Source organism: Oryx dammah, unplaced genomic scaffold (genome assembly GCF_014754425.2).
Source record: "Oryx dammah isolate SB20612 unplaced genomic scaffold, SCBI_Odam_1.1 HiC_scaffold_27, whole genome shotgun sequence".
In the NCBI taxonomy this organism is placed as follows: Eukaryota; Metazoa; Chordata; class Mammalia; order Artiodactyla; family Bovidae; genus Oryx; species Oryx dammah.
Genome location: NW_024070211.1, coordinates 20,645,406 through 20,662,912, shown reverse-complemented (window position 1 = coordinate 20,662,912; position 17,507 = coordinate 20,645,406). Strand labels below are relative to the sequence as shown.

The following is a 17,507-nucleotide window of genomic DNA, read 5'->3' as shown; positions in this document are numbered from 1 at the left end:
AAAACTTGCTCCAGGGCAGAAATGGATCCATAATCAAAATAGCATCAAATGATACATTAACAAAAATTACTTAACACCTAAAGCCTTACAATGGCAAATGAACTTCGAAATGTAGCCTCAAATGGAAGCTCTAGGGAGTGAAATGTACACCCACAATCTTGTTTTGCTAGCTTGCTTTGTAACCACGGGTTCCGCCCTGAGATAGGTGGTGGGCTGCTCTTTGGCGTCTGATAACTCATGAACAGGTGTCTCCTCCGCCATCCAGTCTGCGTGTGTTACTCTTCCACGCAGCAGGTTCTGGGCCCGTGGGAGGACTCCGCTCGGAAGGGCAGTTTCTCAGCCCTGATCGGGCCTACTCCATCCCACGTCCAGGTACTCGAATGCAGGCCATTCACTTGCTTTACGCATGACGGGCAGCCAACAGTTTCTTATGGCAGAAGGAATATTATTATCTAGGTGTCACTCGGAGTTTGGAAGACGAGTGGAAGGTACAAACCCTCCATACTATGCTCAGCCGCAGCCCTCTCCCTGTCGCGTCCTAGGAGCATCCTCCAAACCACCTACACCGCTCGCGGTCCAGCGGGGAAACCTGCGAGGAGCGCGCACGTGCGCGCAACTGAGCATGCGTCGTGGCTGGCCCGCTGTGCTAAGGCAGTAGGAGCGGTGTCGCAAAGTCAACCACTCTCTTTCCCCGCCCCCAGGCCGCCGGGACCTTGAGCGTCCGGGAGCCGGCGCCCGTGCGTGATGACGTATTTGCTCGCGAAGACGTGGGGACGCAAGCGGGCCGTAAGAGAGCGTGAGTTTCCGCGTCTGTTCGTCGCCGCTCTGGTAGTTCAGTCGGGACCGCGGGCGCCGGCGGCTGTGGGGCTAGTGCTGCGGGCGGCTGTCGGCGCTTCCTTGAGACCCGAACTGGGGCGGGGTTGGAGGTCCAGCCTCCGCATCCAGGGATCTCTCGGCCGGTCCGAGAATGGGGATTTCCCGGAGCAACTCTATCTGCGGGTCTAAGCGTCTTCACCCTACGTCTCTGCTTGAGGCCGATCGCCCCGGGAAGGACGGGCAGAGGCGCTGGGAGGATGGGATCGTTGGTTTCGGGGAGACGGGGTGGTTAAAGAATCCCTTATGAAAGCGGGAAGTTTAAAGTGGTGTTGCATCAGCAGTGGCTTGTGGTTTCAGTTTCTCTTGTAAAGAGGAACTCTTTCTCTGCCCCTGTGTATGGCAAACACAATCTTAACCTGTGTATTTCCCTTAATAGGGGACAGGAAGTAAACTACGTGTACACAACCCTTTTATGTCCAGGCCTTATAAACCTATTCAAAAACGGATCCTATGCGTGTGTGTTTTTCTAAACCAAGCATAAGTTCTCTTGAAGACTCAGGGTTACCAGCACAATAAATTATTGCGTAGTCATGACTGAGTCATCGAGACGGGTAGGCCCTTTTGCAGTCACAGCTGGACTTTGTGGCTTTTTTGTGGTTTTTTGTTGTTGTTGTCCTTTGGAATTGCTTCTTAAAAATCTGTCTGATGTCTCACATTTATATGACACACTTTTCTGGTTCTAATAACTTAACTCTAAAGCTTCTACTAATTTGCTGCTGGTGTGGCAAGGGTTAGGGAAACAAGTCATCTTAGAAGAATGTAGTGCATTGCGTTCCAAAGTTGTCTCAGGATTACCGGCATCAACAACACCTGGCAACTTGTTGGAACTGCAAAGTGAAGAGTCTTACCCCAAACTCCATGAATCAGAAATCTGTTTTAAGGAGATTGCCAATTGATCCCAGTACACCTGGGTTCTACAGTTTGAGAAATGCTGGAGGGAGTGATAAACAGCAGCCAGCCATTGTGGAGTCACAGAATGGAATTTGAATCCAGGTGAAGCCTTTCCTAGGTGTAGGACCTTGGACTAGTTATAGATAATTTCATAGGGCTGTGGGTATTCTATGTGAAAATTCAGGAAAAATGTTTTAACACAGATGGGAAACAGATGAGATGTTATTAAGTAATTTGTCTGAATGAGATGTTAAGTAATTTGCCTAAAATAAGTACATAGATTGTGCTAGAAGGATTCTTTGATTTAGATGTGAGTTGTAGTGCATGAATATTGTGCCTCTGCTGCTGCTTAGAGAGCGCTTTGTTTATGGATTCTCACTGTGTTGTATACAGCTGAGGTTGTCCAGTGTAGGATATTCAGTTTATACCTATGCTGTGGTGTTTTTAAGAGCCACATTAGTAATTGTGTTAAAGAGTAGTTTTTAATTCTTTGGCCTTTTGGTCTTTCCCACGTAATTGTACCTTCTTTTGACTCAGAACTTGTTAAAAAAAAAAAAAAAAGGTAAAGTGGATAACTGACCATAGACCAGCCTCAGCCTCAGCCTTAGAGTTGAGAAGTATTACAGAGCAGTGACTTGGAAATAAGAGGCAAGACTGAAGATGTTTCTCTCCTTATCTTTTTTTCCCACGTGTCATACAGCTCCACAATATTAGCAGAGAAGGCCTCATCCTATCCACTTATCTCTGTTTTCTGGAAGCATCACAGGAATTAAGTTAAGATAGGCCCTCCATCCACTGTTTTGACCAAACATCAGTTGCAGTGTTTGCTTACAACTTTTTCCTTCCCTTTTCGGGGCGTCAGTGTTGGGGGTATATCGAGAAACATTCAGGACTTGAAGCAGCTGCCCTAAAGCCTAGACTCACTGTGGCTGAGACTACATGTCACTTTGATTAGTCTTCTGCTCCTAAGTCCGCACTGTGGTTCCTGGGCATTGTGGTGAGTTTTCAGATAAACAGGAGTCAGTGTAGATTTCAGCTCCTATAAGTAGTTTTTGTTAATGTTGCTACTAAACAGTGTCCCACCATGAAGTGTTCACTTTTCACAAAGGCCCATTTTTCTTGTCCTCTGTGTCTGAGAGGCAGATCTCTGTGGTTGGGGTCAGGCAGACCCCGCTTTGAACACCACTTGTTACGTACTGATCATGTCGAGTAGACAAGTTAATATCTTCCCAGTATTCATTTCATCTCCTATAGAGTAGGAATCATGGTGTGGACTACTTTAGGACACTGAATAAAATAAAATCAAGTGCAAAACATGTCTGTTACACTGAGAGGCTCAGGTAGCTGGTAAACATTGGACAAGGGAGAAAAGGTAGTTATCACCTCAAATCTAGCTTGATCTCATTTATTGCCTCATAATATTTTTATAAATGAGGTGATTCTGTTAATTACCTAACTGCACTGCTTTTTTCTTTTTTAAAGCAAAATGCTGAGGAGTCAAAGCTTTCACATTATTATGTATGAGAGAAAGCAAACACTTGGAGCAAGTTACAACTCTAAACCCAGTGGAAGAACACCATTTTCAGGTCTATCACTGTAACCGAGCAACTTTCCTGCACTGTTTTGTGTGTGTACTGAAAGGACAAGGTCAGGATTGGGGGTTAATATTTAAGTATCTTCAGTTAACAGGGATAGCTAGAGGAAGGGGCTCTTGTCACAGGAGATGAGATTTCACTGAATACATGCACCAAAGAATAAGAAAATGCTGTCAGCTCTGAAATCGTTATTTTGGAAATTGGATGCTTAATGATAGCAAAGTGAAAAGTTTTGTGTTCCATTTTTTAAAATACCAAAAATCCCTTGTATTTCTGTGTATATTACGTATGAATATGTGAGCACAGAAGGTTTCATTACTAGGTCATAATTTTGTTTACTTGGCAATGTATGATAATGTGGGAGTGGGGACAGATAATCCATGCATTATACATGTATTTGTAAAAATTCTTTTAAAAGCCATTACAGAGATAGAAGCCCCTTAAAAAGATCGCCTTTTGTGCTGCAGTTCCAGTCAGTCATCTAAGCAGGGGACCTCAGATTTTTGTAGCAGGGGAAACTGTTTAGCAGCATCTTGTAAAAGCTCAGGAGCTGAGAGGCTTTGAGAGCGTTTGAAGGGCTTATCCTGAACCTCCTGCAGTGACCCTCTGTGGAGGGTGAGTCAGAAGGTGTGAAACTCCTCATCTTGGTGTGGAAATCCTCAGGAGATGAGCTGTACTGTACCCAAGAAGTCTGGGCGCTGAGAATTCCTGAGTGGGATTCACAAACATGTTCTAAAAACAACTTCCAGGATTTTCAGCAATGTCAAACATGCCATACATATGCTTCTCTTGCAGAGAAATGAGTGGCTATTAGAAAAGAAAAATCCAACCTTCAGCGTGATTAATACAAAAATAGGAATCTAGGCACATTTTTTGAGAAATCATCTGAGGTTTTTTTTTTTTTTTCTATAATCACTAAGCTTATGACATCTGTTAGTGCATTTAAAACTATTTAATATTTTAACTGGCTGTTGTTTAGCGTTATAAGTGACTCAAGGAAAAAGAAACAAGAAGTCGGTGGGAATACATTACTTGTGTTTACTGTCCTTTGGTTTTCTGTTGTATGAAAACAGCTGGTTTGCATTTATATGGTAAAAGGTTTTTCTTAAAGAGTTAATTTCCAGTTAAGGGTGAGCTTTCATAAGAAAAATAATCTCAAATGCTAAGTATTTGTTAGATTGTTATTAATAGCGGTAGTAGTATTATCACATTGTCCTTTTTCACACATTGAGGAGGGTTTCCTGGTGACAGCTGGGGTGTGGGGGAGGGGGAGTCACTTTCAATCAACCAGCTGCTCTGTGCAACATCATGATGGTGATATTTCAAAGCCCGTGGATAATTTTGGCTGTATTCAGAAGAGAAAATGTATCAAATTTCTGGGAAGCAATAGATAGTGTGCAAGAGCCCTTGGGGATCTAGCTGGGAGCCAGCTAACAATGTGTGCATTCAGGTTTGCATGTTGGTGTTATTTACCACCTCCTCTTTTGGACATTGTTACATGGATATCATAATTATAAAGCGATAAAGTCTAGTTCCGTGGGGGCAGAAGGCCCATTACTTTATGGAGAGGAAGGAAGAATGGAAAACACACTTTGGGGATGTGCTATGTGCTTTTACACGACAGGCTATTGGATTTCTTCTTCCTGATGACGCCAGAAAGTAAGTGGAATTTTCATCATCCATGGATAAAGAAACTGAAGCTCAGCAGGATTGGTTATGTGATTTGATTATTGATTATGTGATTTGCCCACATACTAGTAAGCGTCTAGATTTGACCCCAAATCTGGCTTTAACCCCAGGAATGTTGTTACTACACCAATGGCTGTTTCTCAGTGGTGTTCAGTTGCTTATGCATTTTTTAAATCCAAAGTCGCAGTATCAGGATAGTTATGAATGAAATTTAGATACAGATGACAATGACTTCAGTTTTATATAAATAATATATAAGGCTGTGTGTGTGTTTCCCTTGAGCAAAGTATCTTGGGCAACACTGTGAAAGAAATTTTGCTACCTTTTTTTATGTTATAAATACAAGACATTTGCAGTGATGTATATTGTAATGAATCAGTTGTGATGCTGGCTTTAAACAGATGTAGGAATAAACATTGTGCCTGCTGCCCAGGTAGTAGAAGTTCCTACACGCCAGAGTCTTCAGGTCTTTCTCTTTCCAAGGAATGTTCATTTTGTATTAATAAGGGACCTTTCTGCTTTCTAAACATTCACCCTGTAGCTGTTATATCCACCAAATGATGACTTAAAATTTCATCCATTTCTCTTTGTGGAATGGGTCCACTGCTTTGACTCTGAGTGTCCTGGACATTTCGTCTCCCTCTGCGTTGCCCACAGGATAATACTTGCTCCAGGACTTTCTTTCTTTCTTTCCTCCCACACCCCATAAAGTGTTAGTTGCTCAGTTGTGTCTGACTCTTTGCAACTCCGTGGATTGAGGACTGTAGCCTGCAGGCTCCTCTGTCCATGAGATTTCCCAGGTAAGAATACTGGGGTGGGTAGCCACTCTCTTCTCCAGGGCATCTTTCCAAACCAGGGATTGAACTGGGGTCTCCTGCATTGCAGGCAGATTCTTTACAGAGCCATAGAAAAGTCCACATCCCATACTGAATTTTAAAACTTACCTTTGCTATTTTCCAAACACTTAATGCATCTTTATTTGAAGACCTGTTACAGTTCTTTATCACACTGTAATGTTGCTGTTTGTCTGTTTTTCTTTCAAGACTGTGGTTGTCTATAAGGACAGTGCTTGTCTTTTAGTAGATGCTCAGATATTTCTTAAATGATGGAATATAGATGAAGATATATTGACTTACATGCTTAGTGCTTTTATTGCTGTAGTTTCACGTTCATTGGTTTTCTTCTCTGGGTTCACGATTAGAGAAATATGGATATTTAGGTCTGTTAATGAGGTGCATTGTGGTGGAAAGGAGGGTTAACCTTTCCACAGAAAAGCATGCAGGAGACCTCTGTGTTCCTTTCTGAAAGCTATGAAATTTAAGTCTCTTACCCCCTTTTCCTTCCTTCTCTCTCTTCCTCCTCTCCTTTCTCCCTCCCTTCCTCCCATGAATCTGAATAATTCATTGTCCTAAAGTTCTAGCCAGAAGTTTCTATCAACTGATAACATTTTATTAGGTGTATAGACTAGTATTACTTTCAATGCAGAACAAAGGGAGTACATCACTTCAGTAATTAGAAGTTTTCCTGAAAAACCATCAATTTTGTATAAGGAGAAGCCACATTGAAGACAATCACTTCTTTCTTTTGAAATAACATTTTTCATTTAGTGTCCAAATTTATGCACCAAGTGTATGGCATTGAGAGGGCTTTGCCTTGTGTAAGCAGAAGCTGCTCTTGTGCTTACCTCCTTAGCTCTGAGCACACCTCTTTCTTTGGGAGTGGCTTGTGTATGGCCAACCTTTGGGATGCTGCTTATATACCCTCCAAGTTGTGTTTCTCCTGTCAGCTAGAGTGTTGTATGGACTCAAAAAATGAGAGTTGGTGATGCTTGAAAGATACTAGGATCTGCTGCTCGCCCTTGGCAAATGCCCTAATATCTGGGTAGGGTTCTTTGACTGTGAAAACAGAAGTTAACTAAGTTACCTTGATAACTTGTTCAAGAAAGTGAAAGTTGCTCAGTCTTAGTGACCCCATAGACTATACAGTCCATGGAATTCTCCAGGTCAGAATACTGAAGAGGGTAGCCATTCTCTTCTCCAGGGGATGTTTCCAACCCCTGGGTCAAACCGAGATCTCCCACATTGCAGGCAGATTCTTTACCAGCTGAGCCACAAGGGAAGCCCAACTTATTCAAGAACAGGAGATTTAATGGAAATATATAAAGAAGCTCAGAAAATCTACAGAAAAGCCAAAACCACAGGACAGCAGCCAGGTAAGTGCTCGAGGCTTGAGTAGACTTGGGTGAAGTGAAGTGAAGTCAAGTCGCTCAGTTGTGTCCAACTCTTTGCAACCCCATGGACTATAGCCCACCAGGCTCCTCTGTCCATGGGATTCTCCAGGCAAGGATACTGGAGTGGGTTGCCATTTCCTTCTCCAGAGTAGACTTGGGTAGATCTGGAAAATTCTTTAATGTTCTGAACATCAGATCCAGAAGCTGTTAGTATCTCTGCACTAGTTTTAGATTCCAGGAGGAGAGCTGTTCTTCCAGTTTTGGTCAGTGTCACCCTCGAATCCATGTAGGAAATGCACCCTTGATTTGTGGTCCTTCCAGGACCACATCCAATGGGAGTGAGAGCCGTCTCTCACCTGTTACTGAAAGAACGAAAGTGATGCTGGCCAGACAGGAAAGCAAAACAAAAAAACCCAGGCTGTCTCCACCGCCTGGTAATTAGCCGACGTCCTGTGTGCTTGAGGAACATGAACATTGCTGATGTCTGGCGTGCCATTCCCCTCTTGACTTGTTCCTGTGCTAGGAGGATTTCAGTTCCATAAATAATTCACCAACAGTTCTTACATGCGTTAGTTTAAATGGGGTTATGGCTCTCACCTTTTCACGACTTTAGGTAAACAAAGAAATCCGGTGTGGAATGAGAGTGAGTGTGGAATTCCCTAAATCCTCTTGAAGGGAGTAACTGTGGACTGCTGGCATTGCTGCTCCCTGAGCGCCTCCTGGTTGAAGGACCCACATCTGAAGGGCTGTCAGTCGGAGAACTTTAATGAGCCCTCATTACACTAAACTTGTAGTCTGTGAGAGAAGGAACCGGCTTATGATTGATACTGGAAATCATAAGTGATGATGGATCAGAATTGGAGTTGGCACTAATTCACCTCACGATGGAGCACAAGTCAAGATTATATACAAAATCCAGTATTTCATTTTTCATATATAAAGATCATCTAATCAAGGGTAGAACACTCTAAAAAGGGGGGGGGAATTAAACTTTTGCCATCTGACTTTTTTTTTAATCCTAAAATGGAGGCTCATTAAATCCTTAAAGGTAGTGATTAAGATCATCTTGACAAAAACTCTGGTTTGAAATTTTATTGTTAAATTTATTAAAAAAATTTTTTTTGTTTTGTTGCGCCTTCCACATAGCCCATCATGTTGTTTTTTAAAAAAAAGTGTATAATTGTATCACACAATACAGTATAAAAATGTAGGCTCATAGGTAGCCCAGAAAAAGGCTATTTGGTTACTAAGTTATAAAATCAAGGTTTTTAGAGGTTTTAATCTTAAACCTTATTTTATGTGTTTATGTGCATTAAAAACCATAGCGCTTTCCAATTTATGATTTTATATACATAATCTCTTTTGAGCTTCATAGTCCCAAATGTGGCTACCAGCAGTTAGTAACTTTCCTATAAAGTCACATGGCTGGCGTATTTTGGAGCTTTTACCAAGACCATGCCCTTAACTATTGTCCTGTACTGCATATGTTAATATTACTTGTCCTGTATATCATTTTGACAAAAAGCGCTGTGATGTTTCCTTAGCCAAAGTCTGTCTGTTTACACCCCCGTTCGCTGACAACTTCTTTGTCTTCAAAACCTGTTCGAGTGTGTTGTGCTATCCATCATCTTGTGCATCTGTTTGCTGTGGATATGGCAGCAGCTCCTGTGTTGCAGCAGTGTGCCCTGTGGAGACTTGTCCTTTAGGTCTTAGAGCAGCCTGACAGCCTCTCATGTTGAATTCAGCAAGGTTGCTTTTCGTCTAACAAAGCTGAGTGTTGGCTTTCTAGGTGAAAAATAATTAAGTGCTTTTAAAGATGTATTCGATTAACAGGAAGCAGATCTGTGTAAATTAATTCTAGCCGTAATGATGTCATAGCCTTGTCTTTTGTTATTAACCAGATAATTGACCAGAAGTTTGGAAGCTTATTGTCACTGACAGCGGTTTGACCTTGTTTGCTGTCTAGTAGTGACACGTGCACAATGCATGTAAATGCAGTTGGCTCATTGAGCTGCATGTGTTGTCAGAACATCTGATCTTGGGTTCTTACTTCACGCTGCCTTTACTTCTTTGCTGAAATTGTTGCCCTCGAATATTGTACTGATATCTCTTACTAAAAGCATCTGGCCAAAACACAGATGTTTTGTGTCGCTGAATAATTGTAATCGGACGTGAAACCTTGACACTCCTAGAACATACAGTCAAGTAAACAAATGCCAAAATTAAATGAGTCTTGGTTTTAAATTCCATGTGAAGGAAGGTGAAACAGCTTTTGGTAGAGAAGACGTAAGTGGGGGGGAATGGGCATATTTGGTAGGTTGAAAGAGAATTTATCCCCTCTTATTCTAATTTGTCCAAGAAAGTTCAGAGTATATGGTGTTTAAATATTTGAGTGACAAGAGCCTCTAACCTGGATGGTTTGGATTACAGAGTGGAATGATAGAAATAAAATACAGAGTGGATGTGGGATAACATTGGCTAAAGAAAAGCAGTTCCTGAATACAGACTGGCCTCCTTCCCACACACTTTAGACTCGAGGAATAGTCAGCTCTGCCAAAAGTGACAGAGGCATTCCCCAAACCACCAGACTGTACGAAATCATGCAGTAAAAACCAGAGAGCTTATGGCGCAAAGGGTGCTAGGAGCAAAATGCTCAAAAACTTTTATCAGTGGTACCTTTTAAAAAAAAAGATAGGAAACTAATGTTAGCATGGTTTTACACTCCTTAAATGATAAATACAGAAGTACATAAGAAATATGTCACTTTACCTTCCCAAAGTTCTAAACTTCGCTGTCAGAAGTGGTTGTCAGAAAGACCGAAGCTTGTGAATTACTGTCAAGTGGTGGAGGAAGGTTTATCTGGATGGGTGAGTCATAGCTGGAGACGTGGAGATGTGTAACTCATTAAATACGGAGTGAACTTTAGGCCGCTGGTGGCTGTTCAAAGTGTGCAAATGTGTACATTTTATGAATTTCTGTACAGCTTGCTTTAGCAGAGTGCAGTTTCCTGCATGCACTTAGGACTTCTTGCTGATGAAACTGTGCAAATCCGATGCAGACTTTGTATTCAGATTGTTCCCTGATATATCAATATTAATTGCATTTGAACAAATCTGCTTGTTACAAAACAAGCATTATAGCAGAACTGAGCAGCCTAATGCATTTAAACTTTGCTAAGCATATTTTGGGTTTCTGTGGTGGCACAATGGTGAAGAATCTGCCTGCCAGTGCAGGAGGTGTGGGTTCAATCCCTTTGTCGGGAAGATCCTTGGAGGAAGAAATAACTGACTTCAGTATTCTTGCCTGGGAGATCCCATGGACAGAGGAGCCTGGCGGGCTACAGTCTGTGGGGTCACAGAGAGTCAGACATGACTGAGCAGGCACACACAAGCATGTTTCACCTATTTGCTGTCTGTATGCTAACAGCTTCCCTGGTGGCTAAGATGATAAAGAATTTGCCTGCAACGAGGGAGACCTGGGTTCCATCCCCAGGTCAGGAAGATCCCCTGGAGAAGGGAAAGACTACCCACTCCAGTATTCTTGCCTGGAGAATTCCATGGACAGAGGAGCCTGGCGAGCTATAGCCCATGGGATTGTAAGGAGTTGGACACGACTGAGTGACTAACGCATATACTAACAGTACAAATACCTTTCTTCCTTTTATCCGCTTTTTCAAAGTCTGATGCAGGTGAGGAATCCTCCCTAAGGTATTCTCTGAATTGAATTGACTTAACACCTATTTATATTGGCACATATTTGTACATTTATATTGGCACAAATTTGTACATTTGCCAATTTCCAGAAAGTGTCAGTTTTAGAAATGACTTAAGACAGAAGTTGGTAGTAAAGGGGGAAAAAAAGCAACCAAACGACTGAGTAGCTCTCAGCAGAAGAGAGCACAGGCACTTCTTAGGTGAAATTAAGCCTTTTCTAGCTCTGGTAGGAGTTTGCACAGAGAAGGAGAAGTCTGAATAGTGTTTTACGACAATGTGAAAATGACTCCTCTGCAGCAGTCCCTCGGGTGAGTGAGACCTATGTCAGGGCCTCAAATAATATGAAGATGCATTTCTGCAGAAGTCCTTCAAAGGCAAAATGATGTGATCCGACCAGGCAGCATTTGGAGATTTGGCAAAGAAATTTGCCCTAGAAGCTCAAAACCCTTTGCCTTGTCACTTCTCTAAAAATGTATTGTTCTTTTGTTAAGATTCTGTATAAGCCCAAGTTCTAGCCATCTGTTGAGTTACTCATCACTGGGTACTTTCTTATGTATCATGATCACCCTGAGTAAAATAAAGAGCAAGCATAGGGTAAAGGTTACTCTTTCCTCCCAAAGAGGCTGTTGTATAGAAATTTTTGCACTTCATGAGTGCTATCTAAGTGTTTGTTGAATGTGAAAAGAAGATACCCCTTCCAGGGTGAAACACAGGGCTAAGAGTTGGAAAAGTGTCACTTAAGAGGTTGTTGTTCAGTCACTAAATCTGACTCTGTGACTTCATGAACTGCAACACGTTAGGCTTCACTGTCCTTCACTATCTCCTGGAGTTTGCTCAAGCCCACATCCACTGAGTCAGTGATACTATCTTATCCTCTGCTGCCCTCCTCTCCTCTTGCCTTCAGTCTTTCCCAGCATCAGGGTCTTTTACAGTGAGTCAGTTCTTCACATCAGGTGGCCAAAGTATTGGAGTTTCAGCTTCAGCATCAGTCTTTCCAATGAATGTTCAGGGTTGATTTCCTTTAGGATTGACTGGTTGATCTCCTTACTGCCCACGTAAAAGGTAGAAAAAGATGTTTGCCTCTCTGTGGCTTAGATTAAGCCTTACTTTGCAGGATTGGGCCTGCGGGTGAAAGAATGCTGGGCAGGGCACCCTTCATATCCCCCTGCTTTACGCCCTTCTTTCCAGAGTCCTTGCCAGGTCGAGCCCTGGTCCTGGTGGGAGAAAAGTCAGCAAAGGAGCAGGGGCTTTTGTTCCTCAGCTTCTCTGTGTATAGAGTATATTCCAAAATGAGAAAAGTGACATTTGGATTACTGTTACTGTTTTTTTTCTTAACTTGATTTTAGAAACAGATTTTGTTGTTGTTTTTTAAGCTATGACAATGATAATTACCAAAAGAAGTTGGGTATTTGAACATTACTTTGTACCTCAAGTTACTTTATGTCAAGAAACAGTTACATTTGGTAGAGTAAAAGCTCTGTGTTCTGAAATTTTCTACATTTGAAATACTTCCAAATGCATATATATTTTGGTGTGTGATGAAAGTCACCAACTGCACTTTCTTAGCAAAGACAAGTCCTTATGCTCAAATAATGTCCTTCCTAATTCTTTTGGTGGTTGAAGTGTCATTTCTCTTACCAAAAGACAGTAGGAGTGACTTCCTATTTCAGCCCTGACATGTAAAGAGCTTGCAGGTCATTACCCTGGTTTTCACAACAAGAAGAACTCTGAGCAAACTGAAATCAGCGACTTTTTCTTAGATCTGTCAGAATTGAGGTCACAGGACAAACTGTCACCCCCAAATCTGGAGATAAAGGCTTATTTTGAGAATTGCAGCTAAGCTTGTACACACAGTGGAAGTATCTTTGTTGTTGTTCAGTCGTCCAGTCATGTCCAACTCTCTGCAACCCCATGGACTGCAGCACGCCAGGTCCTCCTGTCCCTCACCATCTCCCAAAGTTGGCCCAAGTTCATGTTCATTGCATCAGTGATGCCATCCAGCCATCTCGTCCTATGATGCCCACTTCTCCTTATCTGCAATGCAGGAGACCCGAGTTCGATCTCTGGGTTGGGAAGATCCCCTGGAGACGGGAATGACTACCCACTCCAGTATTCTTGCCTGGAGAATTCATGTAGTACAGCTTTTAGTGCGCTTCCCTGGTGGCTCAGATGGTGGAAGTACCATACCTAGTGATGAGTAGCTCAAGAGTTGGTTAGAACTTGGGCTTATACAGCATCCTTGCAAAAGAACAATACATTTCTTTGAGAAGTGACAAGGCAAAGGAAAAGGGCTTTGAGTTTCTAGGGCAGCAAATGGTAGGAAGGCAAAAGGGTCAGGGAACTCATGGAAGATTAGGGCTAGTTGATGAAGTTTGCCGTGCAGATTTTTTTGGAAGCCAATTTTAAGGTTGTCTCTGGTGATTAACTTTCGTCCTGCCTGGTAGAGGGGGAGGGGTACACATATTTATGTCCTGCTTTTAAGCAGACTGGGGAAGCAGAGAGCTTCAGTTGTATCTGCTTGTTCTTAATGATATTCAGCTCAAGATAATCCTTATTCCAAGTGGCCTGTTTGGGGGTGCACCTCTCGTGCCCTACAGCTTACCTAGAACCATGGCCAGTGAGCAGTAGTAACTCACTGAAAAGCTTACATGGTAGTTCTGACAAACTGCTAGAGTACAAGAATAGGCTATCTTAAGAGTTAAAAACTCACAACTTTCATGCAGACAGACCTGATTCACAACTTCCTTCTAAGAACAAGGACTCTGGAGCCAGATTATCTTGATTAAAATCCCTACTCATCTGTAAAATGAAATAATACCTGCCACATAAAGTTTAGAGGATTGAATAGGATATGCAGGATGACAAAACTAAGACAACTTAGTGATGAGTTTGATGTCCTTTGTTCATAGAGTGTGGGGATAGGGCACCTCCCAAGCAGTGGAGCCTTATTCCTTGGGAATTTGGGGCCAGAGTAAGTTTTACGAGGGCTTCCCAGGTGGCATAATGGTAAAGAACCTGCCTGCCGATGCAGGGGATGCAGGAGATGTGGGTTCAATCTCTGGGTCAGGAAGATGCCCTGGAGTAGGAAATGGCAACCCATGCCAGTACCGTTGCCTGGAAAATCCCATGGTCAGAGGAGACTGGCAGGCTATAGTCTATGGGGTTGCAAAGCGTTGGACATGACTGAGCACACACGCGTGTGTGCACGTGAGTTTTACAGAATGTTAGAAGAGGCGAGGAAGAAACTGCATGGCTGGCTAGGGGGTAGAGGATCGTTTCCTTTTGAGGCGAGCAGGACCTGTTTTTTCAAAAGAGTAAGGTGACCTGACTAAAGCTGATCTGGAGGACTGTGCTTGGCGTTAGGTTTTCTGGGCAGCGAGGCTGTTCCCACAAAAGCAGGCTGACTTGGGTTTAGATTTGTGGCATGAGCCAGACCTTTGAGGCAGCCTTCATTATGTGGGTCCTGATCTATGAATTAACTTTGTCAGGTAATCGTGCGTGTGTAAAGCTTGAGAACAGTGCTGCCAAGGATGAACTCCCACTACATAAGAGTGTAACTTTAGTCAAAGTGTTTTGTCTTTTGTGTTTGACCCGTGTTGAGGAAAACTTAAACTCCGTAACAAATGGGTATCTCTGTTTAAGTCATTGAAACACGAGCTGAGATTGAATGTGTGGACTGTGTACTTGACATCTTTCCTTAGAATGAACACTTGGTGTTTTAGGTCACTGAATCCTTGCAGGAATTCCAGGATCAGGTTTGTTGTTCAGTCACCCAGTTGTGTCCAACTCTTTGCAACCCCATGGACCGCAGCACGCCAGGCTTCCCTGTTCCTCACCATCTCCCGAAGTTTGCCCAAGTTCATGTCCATTGCATCAGTAGTACCATCCAGCCGTCTCATCCTCTGCCAACCCTCTTTTCCTCCTGCCTTCAATCTTTTCCCAGTATCAGGGTCTTTTCTAATGAATCAGCTCTTTGCATCAGGTGACCAAAATACTGGAGCTCCAGACTCAGCATCAGTCCTTCCAATGAATATTTAGGATTAATTTCCTTTAAGATCAACTGGTTTGATCTCCCTGCTGTCCAAGAGACTTGGACAGGATCAGGTTTAGCTATTATTATTCCATTTTCATAGCAGGAAACAGGGGTTTAGGTTAAGTGACTTGCACAACTTCACACAGCTCTTACGGCTAAAGCCAGGCACTGGGACCAGTTTAGACTCCAGAATATGTGCTCTCAAGCCCCGAGGTATCCTGAAAACACAGTGTGGTGGAGATGATAAAAAGCCTCTGGTGACATCCTGTTGGCACAGGTGGATCGTACACATGGAAGGCATTGTAGGAGATTTCGTGAATGCTGAGATGGCTGAGAAGTCTGACATTAAGGATGCACCTCAGGAGAGGGGCTCTGAAGGTTGGGGTAGAATTGAACGGGTTGGGAGGAGTGGCAGGGAGTGTGTCTCACAACTGTGTGCCCTTGGTGTCCTCTGACAGACTTCCAGCCTTCAGTACCTTGCGGGTCTTTACCTGAGTGTTTTCTGTGGCCCCTAACACCCACCTTTCCTGCTCTGACAAGCCACCAGTGACAGGGAGTTAAGGCAGAGTCCTAGCCCTTGGCATTAACACTGAGGTGTTATCTGTACCAGCTCCCAGAGTTGCTGGTGAGATAAAGCCCGGCACCCACAGTGATAGCTCACTTCACGATGCATCCATTTCAGTGGGTCTCATTATTGCCATGAGCAATACCTACCTTAAACTGGGTGGCCCTACTTTAGCTCTTTGGTGAGATCTTATTTTTCATACAAGCAAACCCTTGACTAAATGGAAATATTTAAACTTTCACCCTTTTCTCACTTATTACTACCTGAAATAATTCTCATTGAATTTTATGCTATATAAGGAGAGATTGAGCTAAAAATGAAACATTGTTTTAGTCTTTTTTTTTTTTTTAGAACCTATAAGAATTCTCTTAAACTTGAGTTTACCACCAAGAAACAGTTATGTGAAAGCAAAGTAGTGACATCTTGTTTCAGGGTTTCTATTGAGTTAAAATAAGATGGACTGTGCATCAGAAGTTTGAGCTGTTTCCTGGTCTGCCTCTAGATCACAACCTAAAATTCCAAAAGATTTTTATTGAACCCCATATAGTCATTCTCATTCCAGGAATTTCTTCTGTGCTGTGGAAATGTGCTGCTGACAAGTGCTCAGTCGTGTCTGACTCTTTGCAACCCCATGGACTGTGGCCCTCCAGGCTCCTCTGTCCATGGGATTTCCCGGGCAAGAATACTGCGGTGGGTTGCCATTTCCTTCTCCAGGGGATCTTCCCAAGCCAGGGATCGAACCCAGGTCTCCTGCGTCGGCAGATGGATTCTTTGCCTCTAGTACTACCTTGGAAACCCGTGGAAATGTGGACATTTACTTTTTGAGTGATGGATAGGACCATGGCGGTCTCTCAAAAGCGTAGACAGTAGCAGCAAGGGTTGCATTTGTGAGAGGCAGAAGGTTGAAGGGCTTGCCAGATAAACAAGCACTGTCTGGTGTGATGAGCTGATTTTGAGTTCTAGGAGTCCAGTTTAAGAGCATTGTCATCTTGGTCTCTTTAACTGAGAAAGAAATGGAATTTCTCTCTCTGAAGCTTTCTCACCAAAACTCCTGAAAGGATTTCCATTAAATTGGGCAGTTATGTTCTGAATACTCAGACTTGAAAGCTATGGGATGTATATAAAATTCACTTTGGTGACCTCTGGTGGTGAGAGAGCCCCATAGGACTGCCCATCTGTGGAGATGGCCATAATTATTTAGCACCTTGGACAGAGGAATTTAACATTCCCCAGAAAGTCTCAAGGGCAGAAGCTTCATTGAGCTCCTTCTCATTTGGGCAGCTGTACAGAGCAGGCTTCAGAATGACTAGCAAGACAGTAAAGTGATTTTTTTTTTTTTTTTTTGGCCAGTGCTGGGTAGACCAGCTGGTAGATAACATGGAACTAACTTTGTCTTCCCCAGATTGTGAGAATTAAGTGAAATGAAGCAAGTATACTTAATTATTTTGTAAACTACAAATAGCTGCATAAATATTAGTTATTATTGAGAACTCAAGTTGTGTCTGACTCTTTGCGACCCCACGGACTGTAGCCTACCAGGCTCCTCCCTCCATGGGATTCTCCAGGCAAGAGTACTGGAGTGGGTTGCCATTTTCCTTCTCCAGGGGTTCTTCCCAACCCCGGGATTGAACCTGGGTCTCCCACATTCCAGGCAGATGCTTTAACCTCTGAGCCACCAGGGACTCCATTATTGAGAACAGTATACAAATATTATAGGACCGAAGTATAGGCTAAAATGCTTGAAGTTGATCTGATGATTATATCAGCTATTACTTACAAAGTCCTTATTATATTTCGGCCTTGTCCTATGTGTTTTACATATAGTCACTCATCAACTACTCTATGAGATAGGTCTTATTATTCTTTAATATCTGTTTTATAAGGGGTTCCCTGGTGACTCAGTGGTGGAGAATCT

The 17,507-nt window shown here is 42.8% G+C and overlaps 1 protein-coding gene across 3 annotated transcripts in view; it reads left to right on the top strand.

The window, feature by feature from the left end:
* Positions 1 to 690: 690 nt before the first annotated feature.
* Positions 691 to 17,507, top strand: part of RHBDD1 (rhomboid domain containing 1) — a 133,315-nt gene continuing 116,498 nt past the window's right edge. Inside the window, exon 1 of one of the 3 annotated variants that reach the window (XM_040228466.1) lies at positions 691 to 796. The gene's annotated coding sequence lies outside the window, so the exon portion shown is untranslated. Of the gene's footprint in view, positions 797 to 2,602; positions 2,765 to 17,507 lie in introns of those variants that run through there. The other 2 variants (XM_040228468.1, XM_040228465.1) reach the window with 2 other exon arrangements.